Here is a 20220-nt window from a genome sequence, read left to right as displayed (position 1 = left end):
TTTTGGAAATGATGATATTGTGCTTACTCTCAACTCTGATGGAAGTGATGACCCAAGACACTATAGAAATGTCCCAGAATTAGTATGGGGCAACTGGAATGCAGTTTATAACCCTAAACAGGTACTGTTACCTTCCATGCCCACTGCCACATGCTGCGTCTTGCTGTTGACTTTGTCAGACTGATGGGTTCACACCAAGGTTCGAAAAGGAAATGTCACATTCCTGTGCTGTCTTTGACTTTCTTCCATCAGCTCTTTTCCATAGCAGGCTTCAAGATCCCACTGGGACTTGTGGTATTTGGGCATTGTATTAAGCACTTTATCTAAGTTGTCTGAAATACCTACTTACTGAGCTCTCTGCTCACACACATCTGCTGCTGGCTTACACTGGAAAGCTCATAGACTTTTCTCTTTTGCATTATGGGAAACCATCTCAAAAATGGCACTCTAGAGAGTTAAACCTTTTTTTTTTTTTTTTTAGAAAGGACTGGAGGAAAAGAAAGGTATGAAAATAGATTCATAGAAAATTAAATACATGAATTTGCTTTAACGCTGCTGTGTTAGTTCTAGACTATATGCTCCCGCTTTTTCTCATCTTCTCCTAAGTGTACAGCTCACTGCTTGCACGTCTCTGTGCTTGTCACATTTGGTGAAATCATCTTTCTGTACTGTCCACCTCTGCTAGGATTTCTGAGCATATATGAAAAAAAATAGTGTGGCTTATTTTTAATTTAACATCATATCATTATTTTTAATTCAACATCATATTGCGTTGGGGCTGGGGAAAAGGGAGGGGAGATTTCTGTGACTGCACTGTGTAATACGGATGAAAATGTAGTCTTTCTCCAGGATCCGCATCAGATTACTCTTCCTTTATGCAATGCAAATAGGTAGAACTATTTGCATTGTATAAAGGAAGAGTTAAAAAATGCAGGTAAGCCACAAGGTGGGAAGGAATAGTAGATCAACAGTTCAGGCAGATCTTTATTTTGTCTCTTCCAAGCAGTGCTGCTTTGGCTGTGGCAGCTGCTGTAGCTCTAGGGCTGAAACAGCAGCTGCCAAGTACTACCTTGAGGTGCTGGATTTTTTGTTCTCTAATCCCTCCATGCTGGGCTCGTGCTCAGCCATGCTGTACTCTGTTCTGGTGCAAGCTTTATGAATCAGGCTTCAGATGGATTTTTACCCACCTTGTCTAAAATCAGTGCAAGCCTAGAAGGAAGGCAGTGAATGTTTTCATAGCAAAGATGATTGCTACACAGCAAGACAGAAGAAAACTTGTTAGAATGCCTTTGTTACTCAAATGTATCCTGGGTAAAATATTTTATACTTGCATATACTTTGAGATTGTGTGGTAGAAGGATTTAAGAATAAGAAGAGCTGTAAGAATGTTAGCCAATTTCATAATACTTGAAAATTGTTAACAAAGAAGTCTGAGTGATGGATTATTCCTTGGTTTTACAGAAAAGCCTCTTGGGATAAATTATTTGACCCTACACACATGTTGTCCACTGGTTCCAGAAATCAAAACCCTAGGGAAAGCACATGAATTCCTATGGTCTAGGCAGGATCACAAGGGAGAAACTGAATTAAGGCATAGAGGTGATACTTGCCTTTTGCTTTTGCCAGCAGCCTACACAGCCACAAATCTCACCTGCAGCAACTAAGTACTGCCAGTACATTCCAATTAAACACGCACGTCGGTGGAGATCTGGCTGAGGATGATCGACAGGATTATTGCCGCTGCAGACCTCTGCAGGTTATAGAAAATAAGTGAACTGCAAATCAGCTTTGTATTGAAAAGAGAAACTAAACTCAAGTTCGGCTGGAAGCTGAGGAGGTGCCACCACGTGTTAGTAATGGCCCTTGTAATCCTTTTCTGGGTACCCACTTTGGAGGGTGTCACAGAGAGGACATGATGTCAGAGAGAGGATAGGAAGCTGGAGAGTCCTTTAGTCTGACCCAAACCATCAATTCCTGCAGGCGTAGCTCATTTGCAGTGTCATTTAGGTAAATGTGATTAAATCATTGAATTGCAGTGGGTGTTGACCATTTCAAAACCTTAATTAGGCAATAAAACTGGAATCTAGATGATGGGTGGAGTCCTTTGACTGGAAATAACCTGTGGGAATGCTAATCAGTGTATACTTTACTGTAGGAACATCAGACTAATGGGAAAAACTACCAAATACTCACTAAGGGCTTGTCCTACCTGAAAAGTGAGTGGTTAGTAGTGTATTTTTACCACATCAGTCCACTTCCTTTACCAGCTAGTAATTTTTTCTGATGCTTGTAACTACAAATAAATGTTCCTGCTTTCTTCTGCTGCTTGTGCTTCACAAGCCATATATAACAAATAGTGCTTTTCTAACACAACTGTTTATTGTCTCCACTAGAAACCTGCTGAAGGCAGATGGACTATTCACTTGTCACTGAAGGCACAATTTAATGATGCCGTGTACCTCTACACTGATGAATTCAGCCTTTTTTATTGTGGTTAATCTATGACGTGTGGAGCAGACGGTACCTTCATTTTGCAGACTTGTCTGTGGGAAGCCCACTTCCTCTTCTGTGTAGATAAGCAGAGCCTATTTGTTGTAGAAGCCATCGAGCTGCAAAGTTGAAGCCCTCGGGTGCCACTTCTACAGTCGCTTTTCAGAAGGTACCTTCTCCTTCAAGCAATTGTTTTCCAAGTGTCCTCCGACATCCCCCATAAAATTGCCTCGTTTCACGTTTGGCAAAAAGTTCTGTTGCTGACCCACTGTGTTAACAGCGGTGGTAGACAGTGAAGGATAGATGGAAGCATTTGGGTGAGAGATCTGTGACAGGCTTTTATGTGAAAACATTTAGGATCTGCTCTTGCTTTAATCACTTATTGTTTTTAAGTCAGTGACAAAAACATCCTGCTGAAATAGGAACACTGGGATCCCATCTGCGGGGAGAACGAATGGCATTAGACAGCCCTTAGTATCATGTAGACGGGACAGTATGTCAGCCAAACGTATTAGTTGCTGGTTTTACTGTTGGTTTTAAGACTGCTTGAAAATAGCTGCTTTAACCAGGCTTATGAACTTTCAAATGGCCGCATAAAATTATATCTTGTCTTTGTTTATCCATAACATAAAGCTACTCTGGTAAAAATAAAATAGAGACTTCAACTTTTAGAGGTTTACTATACCTTTATGTGGCCCTCAGGCCACTTCTGTTTTTCTTGGGAGAAAGCTCATTCATATTTCTTCCAAAAGAGGACCAGTCACTTTGACTTTGTGATAAATCCTCAGTCCTTTTGGTCACATGTGTATTTGAATGAAGTGTAATAATTACTTTTTTTCCTAGGGTTTAAACATCCACGTTTTGTAGTTGTGGATATTGTCACTGGATTAAATGTTTTGCTCCACATTGAAACATGTTGCTTTGCCAGAAATACTCTAGAAACACAGTGCTCTTCTTTTTTCCTGTAACAGAACTTAGCAATAAGTATCAAAACAAATGATGACATACGGAATAACAACAGGCTGTGTAAGAATGATGAATATGCTCCAGGTTTAATGTAGATGGGAATGGAAGCACTTTCATACCTGCCAAAACCTTCTAACAACATTCTGAAAGCTGGTGTTTACATTCTTTGAAATGTTTCTATCTAGAAGCAACCTCCTTCTTTGGCAAACTTGGTTTAAATCATCTTGGACCTCTGACAACCAAACTTATGAATATACCAGTATGCTCTGATGTCGTCCTAAGGCTTATTTTCAATAGGACAGTTAACAGGAGTAAAAAGTAAGGATGGAGATTTGAGAAACTAGCTCCCATTGAGGAACTAACACTCTGAAAATGTTAGCCTCTGGTGGTTTGCTCCAGTAGGCCCAACAGGAAAAATATAGTATCAGTCAAGATGAATTTTAGGAATATTGAAAAGAAAGTGCACGAGTCGCCACCAGCATTCTCTTTTACTAAACTCTTTCCTTAATGATTCATGGTCTGCTGCAACTCCTGACCCTTCTGTGGTACAATATTGCAGCGTAGATGGCAGTAGCACAGCGTGGCTGCTTTTCAGCTGGCACATGGTACCAAATGATTCAATAATTATAAGGTTGTCAAACTAGCACAATATCTGTAGGGCTAGGCTTACCCAGTACAGCTTTGCCGGTCCAGTCTCGCTGCTTTTCTGTCCTTAACTTTCTCCTCAAATACAGGACAGTGTCCTACTTCCAGTCCAAATCAGAGGAAGGAGTGGGGTGAAGGAGACCTGTTCTCCCTCTTACTCTTTCCCAGCAAAGGAGAAAAGTAGGCAAGAGCTGTACGCTCATGGCCTCAGGGAGCATCCATGGGAAGCGAGAGTGCTGGGACCCTTGTACCCCCGGGAGATGAGAAAGTGCTTTACCCTTCCTCCCAGGGTACAAGCACAGATCCCAGCTGCTCCCTCCTCCCACCTTTACAAGTGAGGTGAGATCAGAGCAGCTGGGAGGGGGGTGGGATTGGGTTAATGAAAGAAATACAAGTTCTGGTGGTGCTCTCTCATTCCTACTTGCCATTTGCCCAAAAGGGTATTTTTATTATTACCAAGAAAAATTCACCCAGTACAGCTGCAGCTCTCGGAGCACATCAGTGGCATAGGTGAGGAGTACAGAGATTACCTGCTGCTGCCTTTTGCTTGGTTTGAGCAAACGAGCTTTACCCGTCTTTATTCATTGCATGTCACTGGAAAAAACGGAGGACATAAAGCGCTTTGTTCTTGCCCAGGCTGGAGGGAAAAAAAAAAGGTGCATTTAATAGTCTTGGATTCTGGAGTAGAAGCCGTGCATGACTACCTCTCAGATGACACTCCAATTCAGGAAAAGTGGTGAAAGGACATCTGTTGGCAAATTGCCTTCTTGCGTTATTGAGAGCAGCAAGCCGAAAAGCAGAAGAGATGAGGATACGTGGGATCCCAGCTGACCATGAGAAATCAAATTGCACTCTTTAAAAGAAAACTGATTACCAGACATATTAAGCTTTAATCTTATTTGCAGTTAGTAGCCCCAAAGAGAATGCTTTGTTGGAGACCTTCCAAGAACAGCTATTGTAGACAGCTTGTAAAACAAAGACAATGCAATGGAAATAATGCAAATGGAGTTCAACGTTTGCTATTATAAAGTCAGTTTATGATGCCCTTTGTAACAACCTCAACAATAAATGCCAATTTCTTCATTGGCAATTAGCTCTAGTGGGACAAACACTTCCTCAAAGCTGATGTGAAGACAGTATTTACATATTTCTTTCTTTTTTACAAAGTGGATTGTAGCTGGCATGTAAATATACTTTTTATTTCTAAGGTTTTCTTTTAAAAACACCATTTAAACACTGAATGAGTGCAAAATGACCTCCACTAAGGTACTGCTTCGTTGCATTCTGTTGAAATAGGATGCTGCTTCAGATTCCAATGCAGCAAACTGCCCAACCCTGACACAGTGACCTGCTTCAGCTGGGGAACATGTTAATCCTGGTTCTGCAAGGATTGTTTGGCAAGGCTGCTCCTGGCTGTTGTCCTCGCGACATCAAGCCACGCTGCTGACAGGAATTACGGTTACGTGTGCCCTGTCTGTGGGATCTGGCCCCCAGTGCCTGTTTATCTTGCAGGTAGCCTGAGCTTGAGTTCCTCCTCTGCCCACAACTTGGCAGCTTTGGGATTTGTCTTGGTCAATAATTCGCCTCTCTGCAGCTGTAGGTGGGCCACATGTGTAGGATGGAAACCTACACAGGCAACTGTGCCCGTTAGTGCCTGCTACAGTCCAAATTACACAGGAGGTCCCTCTCTGCAGTGTACTAGCTGTGTGCCCCAGAGCTGGTATTTTGTGGTGTTCTGGGCACATCAGAGGAGTGGCACAGCTTGGACAAACATGTAACCAAAGCAAGAAAAAGACTTCTCCCCCCACCTCCCTCTAGGCATTCTGCAGTATGTATGTTATAGTAATTGAAGTCTCTCATGAAATCAGAAGGATAGCATTGACAGTAATTACAAACCATCACAAAGATTTTTTAAATCTATTTATTTCTTCGCATGGCTTTAAGATGTATATATTTTAAAAGATTCCTCCAATAATAATTCTGCAAAGTTGACTTAGTGGTGCTCCACAATCCATAAACTTGAATCTTGATATACTTCTCGTAATACAAATGTCATAAACTTAGTCCTTAAATTGTAGACTAGATTTTTGAATGTACACTTACTGCAAAATTACATCTTTTTATCTACATGGTTTAGTGAATTCACATCACTTCTTAAAGTGTCTTTGGCTGTATCTAGACATCTCATGCTGACTTCTCTTCATGAAATTTATAACATTTTTGCTAAGTGAGTTTCCAGGACTTGGTTACAATGTGGTGGAGTAGGTAATCAAGGTGTCATAAAGACATTCCTCCAGAGGGATTTGGGATACATCCTATGGCATCATCAATCATAACGGAACAAGTGTTAAGCTGCTTGCATACGGTAAACTGCTTGCACACAATAGGTAATGCCTGCTAAAAATTTTTAGCGTAAATTGAAACCACATATATTGGGCATAGGAAAGCCTGATACTTCTTATATTATCAGCCTGTGTACAAACACACACATACTCAGTTTCCATCCTATACATGCTAAATGAAGGCAGCTCTACAGTTCTTGCAGTGGTGTGTGTTACCTCTGACAGGGAAGCTGCCTGCTGTAGTACACAGTCCCTGATTAATGTATCAGCTGGGCAACACAGCAAAGCTCAAACATTTAAGTTGTTTAAGCACACAAAGAATCCCATTCAGCTCATTGAAGGTGAACATATGCGCGAGTCCTGCGCTGGGCGAAGAATGCCTCCTTGTCCTACTGTTTATGCGTTGGCTACCTTGGTATTTTTATATGTATGTTTACTCTGTCACTTGACTACAATTTTAAGCATTTTTTCAAAATTTTTTTTATTCAAACTATTTCAGTCAATATTAGTCAAAGCCACTTTTAGTCTAATCCTCAGCTTACTCTGGCTAGCTATCTCCTCTCCTCAGGAATCCATCATCCACTTTTGACTCTCCCCAGTGAGGGGAGACCAGGCAGCTGGAGTCTAAGTGCAATCACCCTGCTGCTGCCTGCCCTCTCCTGCCTAAAAGGGCTGGGCCTGAAACGTCTTCTTTTAACGCTTGCAAAAGTAGGCAAGTACACATCTGTCAAAAGATGCATACGTCAAAACATACAGAGAATCGAGGTCCCGTATGCTTTCTACCTAGCAAACGAAGTACTCACCCTCAACAGATCTCTGAGCTTTGTCAACAGACAAAAACTTACCGGTTTTGTCTGAAGAAAAAGTATCCCAGATAGATGGCTGGAAAACCTAAGTGCCTTTTAAAAAGTTACTTTAGAGGGAGGCAAGAGCAAGTAGCACCTGCATATGTGGCAAAGAGAGCAAAATATCAATCTTAGGGTTAGAGAAAAATGCCACAGGGCTAGTGGCAGCTGCAAGCGTGTGGTGGGTAAAGGACTAGAACCAGTCAGTGTCTAAACAGAAAGTTCTTTAGAGAGAGAGAAATGGAAGCATCAGCAAAATTCCTCACAAAATCACAGGGCATCAGTGTGACAGTGTTTGGCACTCACCTAACTTTGCACACCTTTTGTTTTGGTTTTTTCCTTTTAAAATTCTATTTAGAATATATGGTTTCTGCCAAATAACTTGTTAAATATGTTTATAATGAGCATAGCATGGTTTTTGGGTTCTGTAAACAAATACCTCTTTAAAGTTATACATCATTTCAGAAACTTAAGATTCATTCGTCAAGGAAACCCAGTGTTTTCTTCACTGAAACTTTGCTAGTTAGACTTTTTAAAGAGGGCATATAAACTTTGATCTATAAACTGCAGAAAGCTGAATTTAAGAGCAGAGAAAGATAAAACACTTCCTAGAATTCCAGTGTCAAAATATACCTGGAGGGGGGAGGGGTTGAAGTAATTTTCTAGCTGTACTAAATAACCTTAGTACACAAACAATGTTACAGGGCACATGCCTAGCACCTTGGTGCTGCAGCGGGTCCCACACTCCTGGCCTACTCCCTTGCTCTGGGGCCACTGCTAAGGAGAGTCCTGTTACAGCACAACCCAACGCAGCGTTTCTTTCAACCATGGCACCTCAATGGCCACTGTCTCACCATGCTGGCAGCACAACGGCTATGCCAAAGCCACTCCTGGCCCAGCGAGGAGCTGGGAGCCGCTGCTGCTGCCAGCCCCCATCCAAAGGCCTAGGATGGTCGGTCGTGCACACCCTCCTAGACCGGACCGACTTTTAAGGCCCAAGTAAGGGCGGGTGCAGCAGGTGCCAGCGCTGCGGGGACGACCCTGGGGAACATGGCACCTGCTCGTTCACTGCAAGCCCTACGCAAAGCCGCAGCCCCTGCTCGCAGCTCCGTTAGGAAGCACAGGCACCGCGCCCTACAACCAGGGGGCTGCGGGGTGCGCAGGCCAGGGGCGCTCCCACCCACCTGTTTGACCAGAACAGGCCAAAGCCAACAGCCCCTCCACAACCTGCGGACAGGCGGGGACCGGCGCCCGACGGCTCGGCTGTACCGGGGGCCGGAGGGCGCAGCACTGCGAACAGGCACGAACTTCCATTCCGGCGCACCGAGCCCCCCCGGCCCCCCCGCAGCCGTTGGGCACGCGCACGCCCCCCCCCTTACATCCGGGGTAGCGGTGGGGCGGGGCGCGTGGGCCCCGCCCAGGAGGCGGGGCCGCGCTCCGGGGCTGCGCCCGCCCCCCCCCCCCCCCCCCGCGTCGCCGCCAGCGCCCGCGCGTCGGTGATGGGGACGCGGCGCTGAAGTGAGGGCTCGGGCGGCAGCGGCGCGCGCGGGAGAGCGGGCGGGGGCGGCGCCGGCGGCAGCAGCAGCAGCGGCGGCGGCGGCGCGTGGGGGACGGGGCATGCGGGGCGGGCGCCGCCGGGGGGCTGCAGCTGCGGGCTCCGAGGCGCCGAGGGAGGCGGCGGCGGTGGCTGCTGCTGCTGCTGCTCCGCGGGGCTCTCTGTGACCGCGCCGCTGCGCTCGGAGCGCGGCTCCCGGCAGCCTCAGGAAGAAGGGGGCCGAGGCGGTGGCGGCGCAGCGCAGCGCTCCTTTCCCGGTCCGTGGAGCGAGGCGGCGAGCGGAGGCGCCGGCTTTCCCCTGGCTGTAGCGGCAGCGGCCGCCGCCGGCAGCCCGGCTGCGCAACGGCAACGGCGGCCGCGCCTCAAGTTGGTGCGAGGCGGCGGCCGCCGCGACCAGCGGGCGGTGCGCGGCTCGTCCCCGTCCCCGCCGCCGCCCGGAGGATTTACCCCGCGGGACTCCCCTCCTCGGGCGCCCGGTGACAGGCGCGGCAGCGGCGGGGCCGGCGGCGCCCGTTGCCCGTCCCCAACGGCCGGCCGCCCCGCAGCGACGGAGAGGGCCGAGGTGAGTGTGGGCTCCGGGCGCTTCGGGTTCCGCTTCCCCGCCCCCCCCTCACCCCACGCCGTCTCCAGCTCCCGCCCCGCTCTGGAGCTCGGGGAAAGGGAAGCGCCAAGTTCAGGCAACGCGGGGCTTCTCCTCCGGCCGCCGGCGGGGGAGCCGCCGCCTCGGACGATGACCGCTTCCTCCCCGCCGGGCGGCCGGAGGAGCAGGGCAGCCTCGCCGCGGTCCCTGCTCGGGGGACAGCCGCCGGGGAGGACCGGGCCGGGGGGCACAGGCGGGCTGCGCCCGGCCTTTCGGCGCCCCCCGCCCCGGCCCTGGGCTGCTCCTTGCCGGGGAAAGGGGCGGGCGGGCGGGGGAGATCTGGGGGGGTCTGGCTGCTGCTGCCGGAGTGAGGGAGCCACTCGATGTCAGGGGCCCCCGGCAGCGTGTCCGTGTGTCCCCGTGGCCGGGGCAGCGCCTGGGCAGCATCCCCGGCTCTGCCCCTCCAGCGCTGTCACGTCCAGTTCGATCAGTTAATGGCTATTGCGTAACCTATGAGTAATATTTTAGACTTCCCCTTATCTGCTGCAATCCGGATCAGCTGCCTTTGATTTCTTTTTAATTCGTAAAGCTGAAGAGGGCCGGGGAAACTGAGGCTGTCCATCTGAGTCGTTGCCTAAAGCAACCGAGTTTTCATGTGACTGTGCCCGTGTTAACAGAGGGTTACTGCCTCCTTCCACTCCAAGAAAGCAGAAGTGTGTGTCGGTCCATCGTCGTCGTCGTTGTCCCCGGTTTGTTATTAAGTACAACCAAGTTTCTTTTGGTCCTGCTTGTTTTTAACAGTTTCTGGAACCCGCTGCCACTTTGTAAACTTACAGGGTGAGGTACTGAAATAGAAACTGATTTTTGTGCAGCAGCTGCTGAGAGAAATAACTTTTATGGCGATGAACAGGAGTGAACCAGCCTCTTCTGTTTATATAAATGATGTTGGCACTACATGAACTGTAAATGAACGTAGCCAACAGCTGTGCAAACCAAAACTATGTAACTAACCGTGTATTTTTATACACTACTGCTCTCGACTTCGCTCCTTTGCAAAGGCAGTGAAGATCATGCTACTCTGAACACTTGGAACATCACAGAACTAGTTTTTCTTGTAAATACAAAGGATTGCTTATACTGGAGAAAGCATTTCATTTTCTAGTGCCAGCTTCATCGTTTTCTGTGTCTTGGAAGTTTGTCCATGTCCTTCTGTGATGTTGGCATTTTTTGAGTAATGTTACTAGCACTTTGAATTTGCTGCATTTGATCAGGTTTACCTTATCTGTGAAAAAAAAAAAATGCTTGCGTGTCAGAGATAAATGTACCTCAAATGATTTTGAATAGGGACATTGTAGCAGCATGGTCATCTTCAGAAAAATGATACAAATGATACCTAGCAAGGACACCACGTGCAAGCCACCCTTGAGATCAAGGTGATAACAATTGGACTTACTGGATGATTCCTGGCTTGTCAGAGTTGTAAGCTGTGTGAATGCAGATACCTTATTCCTCTTGTATCCCGTTTCTGTAGGAACGGGGCAATTCAAAGACAAGAAGGAAAGTCACAGAAATGTTTTACAAATGCCATGTGACAGTTGTTGCATATCCAAGTAGTGAGGTGGTACTGTTTCACTTTTATACAAAAATTCCATCTTCCCTACAGCCCCATCATTCAAAGTAGATTTGTTCAAGCGAGTTCAGGAATAAGCTATTCAGAGAAAGAATGGAGGTAATTTAGAATAAATGTCAATGCCAAATTGCTGCTTTAGCGAAATAGTGCCCTATTGTCCTTTCTTTGTTGCATACATGTTGGTAAAATATATATTGGCTGTAAACTTGTTAAATATTTTTCTTTCTTTCTTTCTTTCACAGAAAGAGTGTGATGTTTGTTTTTGAGATGAGAACAAAAGTAGCTCTGAGGACACTCATCTAAAAATAGAGTACTTCCAAATACTTAAATCATTTGAATGCAATTTACATTATGTTTATTTCAAGAGACAAGAGATTCTTGACAGATTTTGCATTTTATATTTTTAGTTATTGGGGTTTTTGTTTTTGTTTTTTTTTTAATGCACATGATAAGTCTTTGACTGTCCACCTGGCACAAAAGTTTGATTCACAGGACCAAGATGGTATTGTCTTCAGCTCTGTAGTTCTACTCAGTCTGTTTCTTTAAGTGTCTTCTATGTGGAAGCAAAGGAACCACCTCTAGATGCAAGCTGACCTGTATCGGGAGCCTTCGGTGCTGACAAGGAAAAGGATTGGCCTACAAATAGAAATAGAACTGTGGTTTGGTTTTTTTTTTTTTTAAATAAGATGTGTTAAAACACCTTTTAGCAGTTAGAGTGGTGCTTTTGAGAATGATGGTGTTTCATACTTATAAACCAATCATTTTTTCAAGGATTTTGGAGTTCTTTGTGTTAAATTATCGACCAAAATCTAGAAGTCTGTAGTGCTGTCCTTTAAGACAAGTTATAGTGTATGTTTTGCATTCTAGTGTTGCTCGTCAGGATCTTGATTTTTAAAGTTGTTTGGAAGGTGGTGTTTCTGGTGCGTCTCCGCCCCGTCCTCGCACCCTTGGAGGGCTAACATGGTGGTTTGAGCCCTGAAATTGTGGCACTGGAGCTTATTTAGAGTTCACCTAGATGAATACCTTATGGCAGATAGAAGTGTTACAGGAGGCAGATGTTGAATACTTCTGTTGTGGGCCTTACACCAAAACTTAATAGAAGTAGACTTGGATTCTTAAATGTGATGTTCTTCATCCCAGTCCAGTTTTGCATCCTTCTTTGACTATTAGCAGATTCTTTATAATAAAGATGCACTAGAAATTACTTTGAATGTTTAGTTATGCATTATGTAAAAAAAGCATACCTCCGAACTGTGTGCTTCCCACTTTCACTGAGCAGTATCTTAATTTTTGATGTCTAAATTATTTCCCTTCTGTTCACATTTTGTCTACTTATAACTGTATTTTTTCATGTCTTGCTTTGTGATTCTTTGTATTAACAGTATTAATTTCTAATTATCTTTATACAAGTTTCTTCAGACATCTAGTCTAATACTGCAGCAGCCTTTTTCAAGTAACAATTAACAATGAAGTACTGGTCTTATATGAAGATACTACAGTTTTGCTAGTGCTTGCCACGGCTGCTTTTGAATCTTGATACTTCTAGTTTTCAACAGCTGTGTTCTTATATTGAGCAGAGATCTTCCTTCAGTTTCACGAGGATGCTTGTAATCCTGTTGATCTTGCTAGGTTTACTTAATTTAGAAGATTGCTGACCATAGTAATAATTCTGTCTTTAACTTCCAGTGACACTTCTTCTGCATTTATTAACATCAAATTTTATCTGCCACTGCGTACGTCATGGTTGATTAGCTCCCAATTGGCTCCATTTTTGGTCTTCTGTGCTTGACTAACCTACATAGCTGTTAACTTTTCTACTTTCTTTTCCAGATCATTAATTAGTGCCTTTAAATGTTGCTTGCTTTATGGATCCTTGAAGCATCCTGCTGTTAACTTTTTGTTGTGTTGAAGTTTGACTAGATATTCATAGTCCAAGCTTCCTGTTTCTTGGCTAGGAATAAACCAAAATATTTAAAGCGAAAAATAATTGAAATCTGCAAAATATATCTGCAGTGTTGTAATCATGGCTTTTACTCAACTTTTAGCACCAAACTTGACAGTGGTAGTCTAAATTTAATATCTCCAAATAAAACGTTTTTAACTGTATGCTTGTCATAAAAGCATTTTGACACCATCTTCTGCTAATTCTGGCAAAGCATTTTTTTCCTTTTACAGTCTTCCTAGCGAGCTTAGTCCATTATGTGAAATCAGCCCATCATAAAAATCAATGGAATTGATATACTTTTAGCTAATGTATTAAAGAGCTGGCTAACTGCTCTATTATTCACTTTTCGATGGCTTAAATATGGTTTTACCCTGTGAAATATGAAGATTCTTATGGAGCCTTTACTTTTGGTTAAATTAGAAGCTTGTGACTTTGAACACTGCATAAATATCTTGTGCAGGTACTTTTGTAGTAACTCCCAGTGCTTTGAGGCATTCTTACAATCGGGTTCACATAAAGGTCTGGTTATAATCCATAGAGTTAACTTGAATGCTAAAGCCCTGGAGTACGCAGGTGGTTTGTAGTTTCTTGTAGGAAATATGACTGATTTCTTGTGCCTTTTTTTGATGGGCCAGTGGAACGTAGCAGTTTCAAGGTAGAAGGGTGTGTTTAGTTGTCACTGAAAGCAAACGTGCTTGGAGACCTGGTCAGTTAAGAAGAAGTGGCCTTGGCAAGATGGTCTCCCTAGATTGTCTCTTGATATCACTTATCACCCTTGCTTCTGTGATCTAGGTCTTTATTTCCCCCAAAAAAACAAGTTGTTTTTTTTTCTTCTCTTCTGCCTTTATGTGGTAGGTAACTATGGTATGGAACTTCATTGTGAAGTGGCTTCAAAACTTTTTTTTATTATTGTGTTTGGTTTTTGGGGGTTTTTTTTGGTTTTTTTTTTTTTACTACAGTATTTAGTTTTGGTATTGGAGTGGTCAGCTTTGTTCTGTGAAATTAGAAAATTATCCTCAACAGTCAGAGTTTTGTAATGATGCCTTTTCATTGAAATCGGTGTTCAGTGACCACTGCGACTCCCACTGATAGTTTCGGCTCTTGTGTTTTTCCTTTATTACTGGATCTCTTCCAGCATTTAAGAGATAGATACAGGTAGGGATAATGAGCACTCTTTGTGTTGTAGATTGCTATTCTGCGTAATCTGATGGTCCTTAAGATGTTTGTGTTTGTTCTCCTCTGAGAAGTTACTGCTGGTGAAGAACAGTAGAAAGCAGCAGCAGTTTGCTGCTGTGGAAGTTTAGGCTATGGGGACCAACTGATGTACAGCTGCTGTGAAATTCGTTCTTAGTTAAGGAGGGAAGTGTTTTCTTACTTGTTTTTCTTGTGCCATGCTGGTATCAACTTTCAGAAACTTTACTGTGTTAGAAAAGTTATCCAAAAGATAAGCCAGTTCAGTGTTCTGTTGTCTAGCTGAAAGAGCATTAGCATCCTTTGGAGGCAGAATCTGTAAACTGCTCTTTTGTATCATAATGGTCATCTTGCTTTTTAAAACTTTATCCTGTAAATTGCAAGCCAGTGTAATATTGTAAATGTTTTGGAAAGTCTACTTTATTTTCACTAGTGCTGGTATTGGTTAAGCTGCACAAATGGTAGAATCCCTAGGATTTTTTTTTTTTGTGGGGTTTCTTACTGTAGATAAACTCTTAGCATTTTTTGGTACAAATAGTATTTCTTTGTAATGGGTTGCGGTACTGTTTTTGTTTGAGTTCCAGTATTTCTTCGTGTAAGAGAATTCCTGATGTGTAAGTGAAGTCATATGACAAAATTTGTCATCCCAATTATGCGGAACAATTGAATCAGAATGGTATTCGACATCCAGGTTGCCTGTGAGAACTCATTACAGGCAAGCAAGAGCATATGTCATGTTCTTTGACCTTTTTTTTTTTTTTTTTTTTTTTTTTTTTTTTTTTTTTTTTTTTTTTTTTTTTTACAGTGCATCAGAATAGACTCCAGAGCTTCAGCTAGTGCTTCCTGTCGGCCACAGGAATTATGATAATATCACAGTGCCTAAATATCTCACATTAAGTAGTTCTACAGGAGGCAGGAGTACTAGCCTCATTTTACAGGCACAACATGACGAAGGCCGATAGAGCCTGAAGAGCTTGAATCCAAACCTGCTTATTTTTCTATAGCTGCAAGTCACTCTTATCTTTTTCCATGCCGTTTAAGCCTGGACTCTGTATGCTAGCAATGCTTTAATGCAAATTGTGAATGATAAACAGAATCACACTGAAAATTAAAAAGGAAGTGATAATGCCAAGATTCTTCTGCGGAGAGGGAAACAAATTTTGGGGGGTTTTTGGAGGCGACTGTGAGGAATAGACCAGGAGACGGCAATATTGGTAGCAAGTTAGAATCGATTATCAGTGTGTAGAGAGAGATTTGGAAGTGCTTATTACATATCTGAATGAAGAAGCTGACTGAAAAGCAGAATGAAGAATGAATCAAATGACCATGGACCTCTAGAAAGAGAAAAAGGTATCCAGTACTGGTCTTAGTCTGATGTCTCCACAAGAGTGTTCTAAAATGAGTTTAACTAGAGTGGCCAGGATAAGCAAGGACTAAGACCAAGCATAGAGCTGTCTCTCGCTCCAGCCAAAAGTGGGTGACGAGCAGATGTAATTTCATGTGGTCAGTTCTTAACTTTGCTGGATGATGATTTAAAAAAAAACCCAAGAAAACAAACAACCAAACAAAAAAACCCCAAACAACAGCAAAAAATCCCCACAATAGGCTTCTGAATCTTCAGATGGTCCAAGTGCAAACTAATTGCAGGTTAAAAAATAGGATTTGTTGGAGTCGTACTTTCACTCTCTGTGACATTCATCAGTTTGATTACTGTTATGAATAATTTAGCATTAAGAACAACCTGGGCTCTTATGTGCTTATCCTGTTCATGATGTTTCTGCATTAAATACATTGAAGAGAGAACATTCACTGATAGGGCATTTTTTAAGAATCTTTAAGGAATCATTTAAGTTTAAATAAATCCATTAGTTTAATTTTATTTTCAGTTCATTGTGCACTCAAGGTAATTGGGATTGATAAACTTTTCAAACTCAGAGCTGAAACCTAATTCTAGCTGCAAAACTCAGCTTTGACTATTGTCTCCAGAAAGAACTTCTGTAAGAAATTACTTCAATTTCTGCTGATTGGAATACTACTTTGAATGTCCAGTTTGTGAGTTAGTGACTGTCATAAAGAAGTTAAGGGTGCATTTCCACAGAACTTTTTTTTAAGACCACTTTGTGGTTTTAAACTCTACTGTCTATAGTATCATGTGAATGAAATGAATGTCTACTATCTTTATCTTTGAAAAAATGGTTGAAGGCGACATACCAGAGCAGTCCTGTTCCAAAGTTATACTCAGAATAACAGGTATACTTAGAATAGCTGAAAAACACCCACCCCTACAAGCAGTGTGTGACTTTGTTCGCTCCTTTTCCTGTGTACTCTTAGAATTTTTTCCTTCAGGGCTCACTGATCAGAAGTTTAAGAAATACAGGCACTTAAATTAGTAATAGTTTACTAAACCTAAGTTTTTTTTTTTTCCAGTTTTCAAATTCTGGAGATAATGCAGACATGTACATATCATACTACAAATATTAAGCTTCCTAAAATGCAGGAGAGGTACTACAGTTTAAATACATTTATTTGAAATATCTATTTCAAGAAATTGAAACTTGCCCCTTATGACCTTCTACCTGCAAAGAGAGGTTATAAAATTGAAGCTAACATTTTTAAATATTTGATTTTGTGGTTTATTTTCCTGAACTGAAAATCTCAGAAACAGCATGAAAAATACAAAGTTGTTCAGTTCAGTAACTTTAGGAAGTAGAAAAGCACAGTACCACCTTCAGGAGCCTTAATGCAGATTAAAAATTATACACTCTCTGTGCCTTCTCACAAACTTTGAAAGGCCTTTAGGTTCTTGTCAGGACTTACTCCTTACTTCAATGCTGTTCACTTGTAAAAAGGGTTACAGATTAGGATAGGAAAGTCCAGTAAGCTAAACTTGCATTTGCTTGAGAGTTAGCTTTAATCTAAGTGTCTGGTCTCTTTAAAGAACAGACTGTTAACGTTTTGGAAATGTGTTCTAAGATAGCTGTGGGAAGACAACTCCAAGCTGCTCAGTGGTCCCTTTTCTTCAACTTCTACTGTGGTTTATTTGGGCACTGAAGTGAATAGGGAGAATAAAGTGACAGGAAGGATGCACAGGAATTCTTTATTCTTTGTAAAAGCTGAAGTTACCTGCTAAACCAGAACAGAATGGGGCAGCTGCTGATATGTTAGATGGCATACTCATCAAAAATGTGTAGTTTTTTTTCAGCTTCAATTTGGTTTTAATGTACGACATCACAGATTTTTATTAACATTGGGCTAAAATATTTCCAAAATGTACAGATCAACATCAGCCTTAAGGACTACTTCAGCTATGCAGGGTTCCTAAAGTAAATGGTCGATAATCTAGCCTTCAAAATAACTCTAATGTGCTGAGAGCTTATAAAGTGTTAGTAGTATGTCTTAAAAAAAATAGGGTTTATTATAGGTTTTATGTGCTCTAAAATCTGTATTTGATGTTCAGCTATGAGTAGATTCATTGAATAGATGGGAGCTGCATTAGTATTTTATCAAGTCTAAAATAATTTGTGTGTTTATAGTTGAAATACTAATTTGTTGTACAAAATGTTAAAGAATTAGTCAAAATTTGGTACTGTGACTGTCCAGCAACGCTAACAGACTCCTTCAGAAAATATTAAACAATCTATCAGCTCATGTAAAAGTGTAGTTGAAAGAAAGATACCTTAATGCAGTACAGCAGAATCAGAGTTACTCTGACAAAAGCATCTGAAAAAACCCCAGCTTTTATATTCAAAATGCATATGGTACAGTTTTTAAAAGTCAAAGGCTATTTTTTTTTTTTTTTGACATTACAAATTCAAGTACTATTTCGTAATATTATTCACATTACTCTGCTATGGTGTCGTCTCATCGAGTGAAAAAGGGTGTTTAAGAAACATGATCAATTCTAAGAGTCTAGTGAGTAACCAGAACTGGTTAAAACCCTTTAAAACAACGTTCATCTTGTGTATGCAGATCCAGCACAAAATTTTTTTCTTCTGCAAAATATATGTGCTTGTCAGGCTATATATCTAATTTTGCATTGTAGTTCTAAACCATGAGAACTTTACATCTGCAGTAGTTAATTTTTAAAAAATGTAAGACACCCAATGCTCAAAAGAAACTGAGTAATCTTGTATATTGAATTTGTTAAATCTTTAAAAAAGAAACCCTATAAAAACCAGAAAACCAGTCCCTTTGTTTCTGGAAGTTATTTATTTGCTTTCCTTCCTTCTTTGTGTTTCTTTCTTTTCATTCCTTTTGGATTTTGCAGAGTTGTCAAATCACATTTTTTATTTTGTCTTTCCATGTCCAGGAAAACTAATCATTCTTCTGCAGCCAGTTAATTCTTGAAATCTGCGATGTGCAAGAAAGCAATTGTCCCAATCTCAGCTGTGATCTGATTCACGGAAGTACAATAATATGTAATTTTCTTGCTTTGGATTGTATCAAAGCTTTCTTATGCAGTTTTAGACTATCATGACTATTCCTTTTTTTTTCCCCCAAAAAATTGTACTTTCCCAAACACAGTATGAACTTCTTCGAGTTGAAACAATGGTTTCTCTATATTTCATGACTATTATGTATATTTGAAAGATATTTAAGGACTCTTTTTAAGCACATTTTCCTCTTTTTTGAAAACGTCATAAAACATCTTGGCTTCTACCAGGAAAACAATGCTTTTATTTTTTTCTAGCATAGCTCATGTTATTTGCAGCAGAGTTGAATAGCACTGAGTTGTGGTCACTATTTTGCACTAATCCGCTCGTTTGGATCACTAGTGTTTTTAAACAAAGAATCCACAACGGGGTGGTTTTTAAAATGAGCAGGCTTTCATTGTCATCACTTCTAAGCAGAAGAGCCCAGATTTAAATAACATGCAAGTCAGGCACTGATTTCCATATTGAATGTTTGACCTTGGGATCCTGTTAGCTAAATTTTCAACTCCAATGCAGTAAATTTTTTTTTATACCAACTTTCTTATAATCAAACCGTCTTTTGTTGCAGAGGCTAATGAAATTATGATTCACTATGACTTCCATCTGCAGGGGTGAGCTGTACAATTTATGGAGCAGAAAAAACAATTTCTTGTTATTCTAAGGGACTGTGTTTGTTTCTGTATCTGTCACTTGTAACATGCTGGTTAATTGTTAGTTTAAAATAGCTCTTATTGATTACTGTTGTAGCATACCAATTTAACAGGTTTCCATAATTTGTGATTTCTCCATTTCTTCCATTTGTTTGGGTGTGCAATGAGTGATTTGATGTGTCAGTAATTTTTGTTCTGAAGGATGCGGTAGTGATTCAAGAATAGAAGTGGATAAATGTATCTGAAAGAAGTCAGACTAATAGAAATTGCTAGTAATTTGGGTTTTTTGAGATCTAGTTTGACATATCATAGGGACCTGGCTGTCTGAAAGTGAGGCTCAACCTTTTTCAGAAATTTTTTTTTTTTTTACTGTAACTCAGGTATTTCAGGAAAAAAAGAAAATTACCTCAAAGTCAACTTACTGACAATGTTCATTTTACTTTACTGGTGCTTGGAGAGTGTCCAGAAAAGGCAGGAGGTCTTGTATTTTCCATTGCATGTGAGTTCTTGATATAATTTAATCTATTAGAGATACTTCAATGTATTTTTTGTAACTTAATGAGTTCTTTTATGTTTTAACAATGTATGAAATCATTAAATAAAAGGTAAACTCGGATATGTCAAGAGAGGGAGACAATAATACATCCTTAAGAGAAAAGGGATGACTGGCATCTTGGAAGTAAATTGAAATCTATTTATGACTGGGCATACTGAAGAGGAGATGAACACAGTGGTCCAAGTGACAAACACTGTGTTTAAACATTTCCAAATCTGAGTATTCCAGTTTGGAGGAAAGGGGATTAGCTTGGCTCTTTGGTGGTGGCTAGAACTGCTTCTGCTTTGGCATTGTGGAACTTAGCATGGGCCAAGCAGTCCCTCTCAGACATAAGAAAGAGAAAGTTTAGCCAGTCTTATGTGAACAGTTGTTGAAGAATCATCTTCCTTTTC

The 20220-nt window shown here is 41.7% G+C and overlaps 1 protein-coding gene and 1 long non-coding RNA gene across 2 annotated transcripts in view; one reads left to right on the top strand and one right to left on the bottom strand.

Moving 5' to 3' along the window:
• LOC147601726 (uncharacterized) overlaps nucleotides 1-20220 on the bottom strand; it is a 284880-nt gene that overhangs the window by 48489 nt on the left and 216171 nt on the right. The gene's annotated exons all lie outside the window — the stretch shown is intronic.
• GALNT1 (polypeptide N-acetylgalactosaminyltransferase 1) overlaps nucleotides 8956-20220 on the top strand; it is a 99473-nt gene continuing 88208 nt past the window's right edge. The window contains exon 1 of the mRNA XM_086740440.1: nucleotides 8956-9405. The gene's annotated coding sequence lies outside the window, so the exon portion shown is untranslated. The remainder of the gene's footprint in view (nucleotides 9406-20220) is intronic.

This window comes from Chlamydotis macqueenii, chromosome 2 (assembly GCF_036417535.1).
Source record: "Chlamydotis macqueenii isolate bChlMac1 chromosome 2, bChlMac1.mat, whole genome shotgun sequence".
NCBI classification, from domain to species: Eukaryota; Metazoa; Chordata; class Aves; order Otidiformes; family Otididae; genus Chlamydotis; species Chlamydotis macqueenii.
This window is presented reverse-complemented; position numbering and strand designations above follow the sequence as displayed.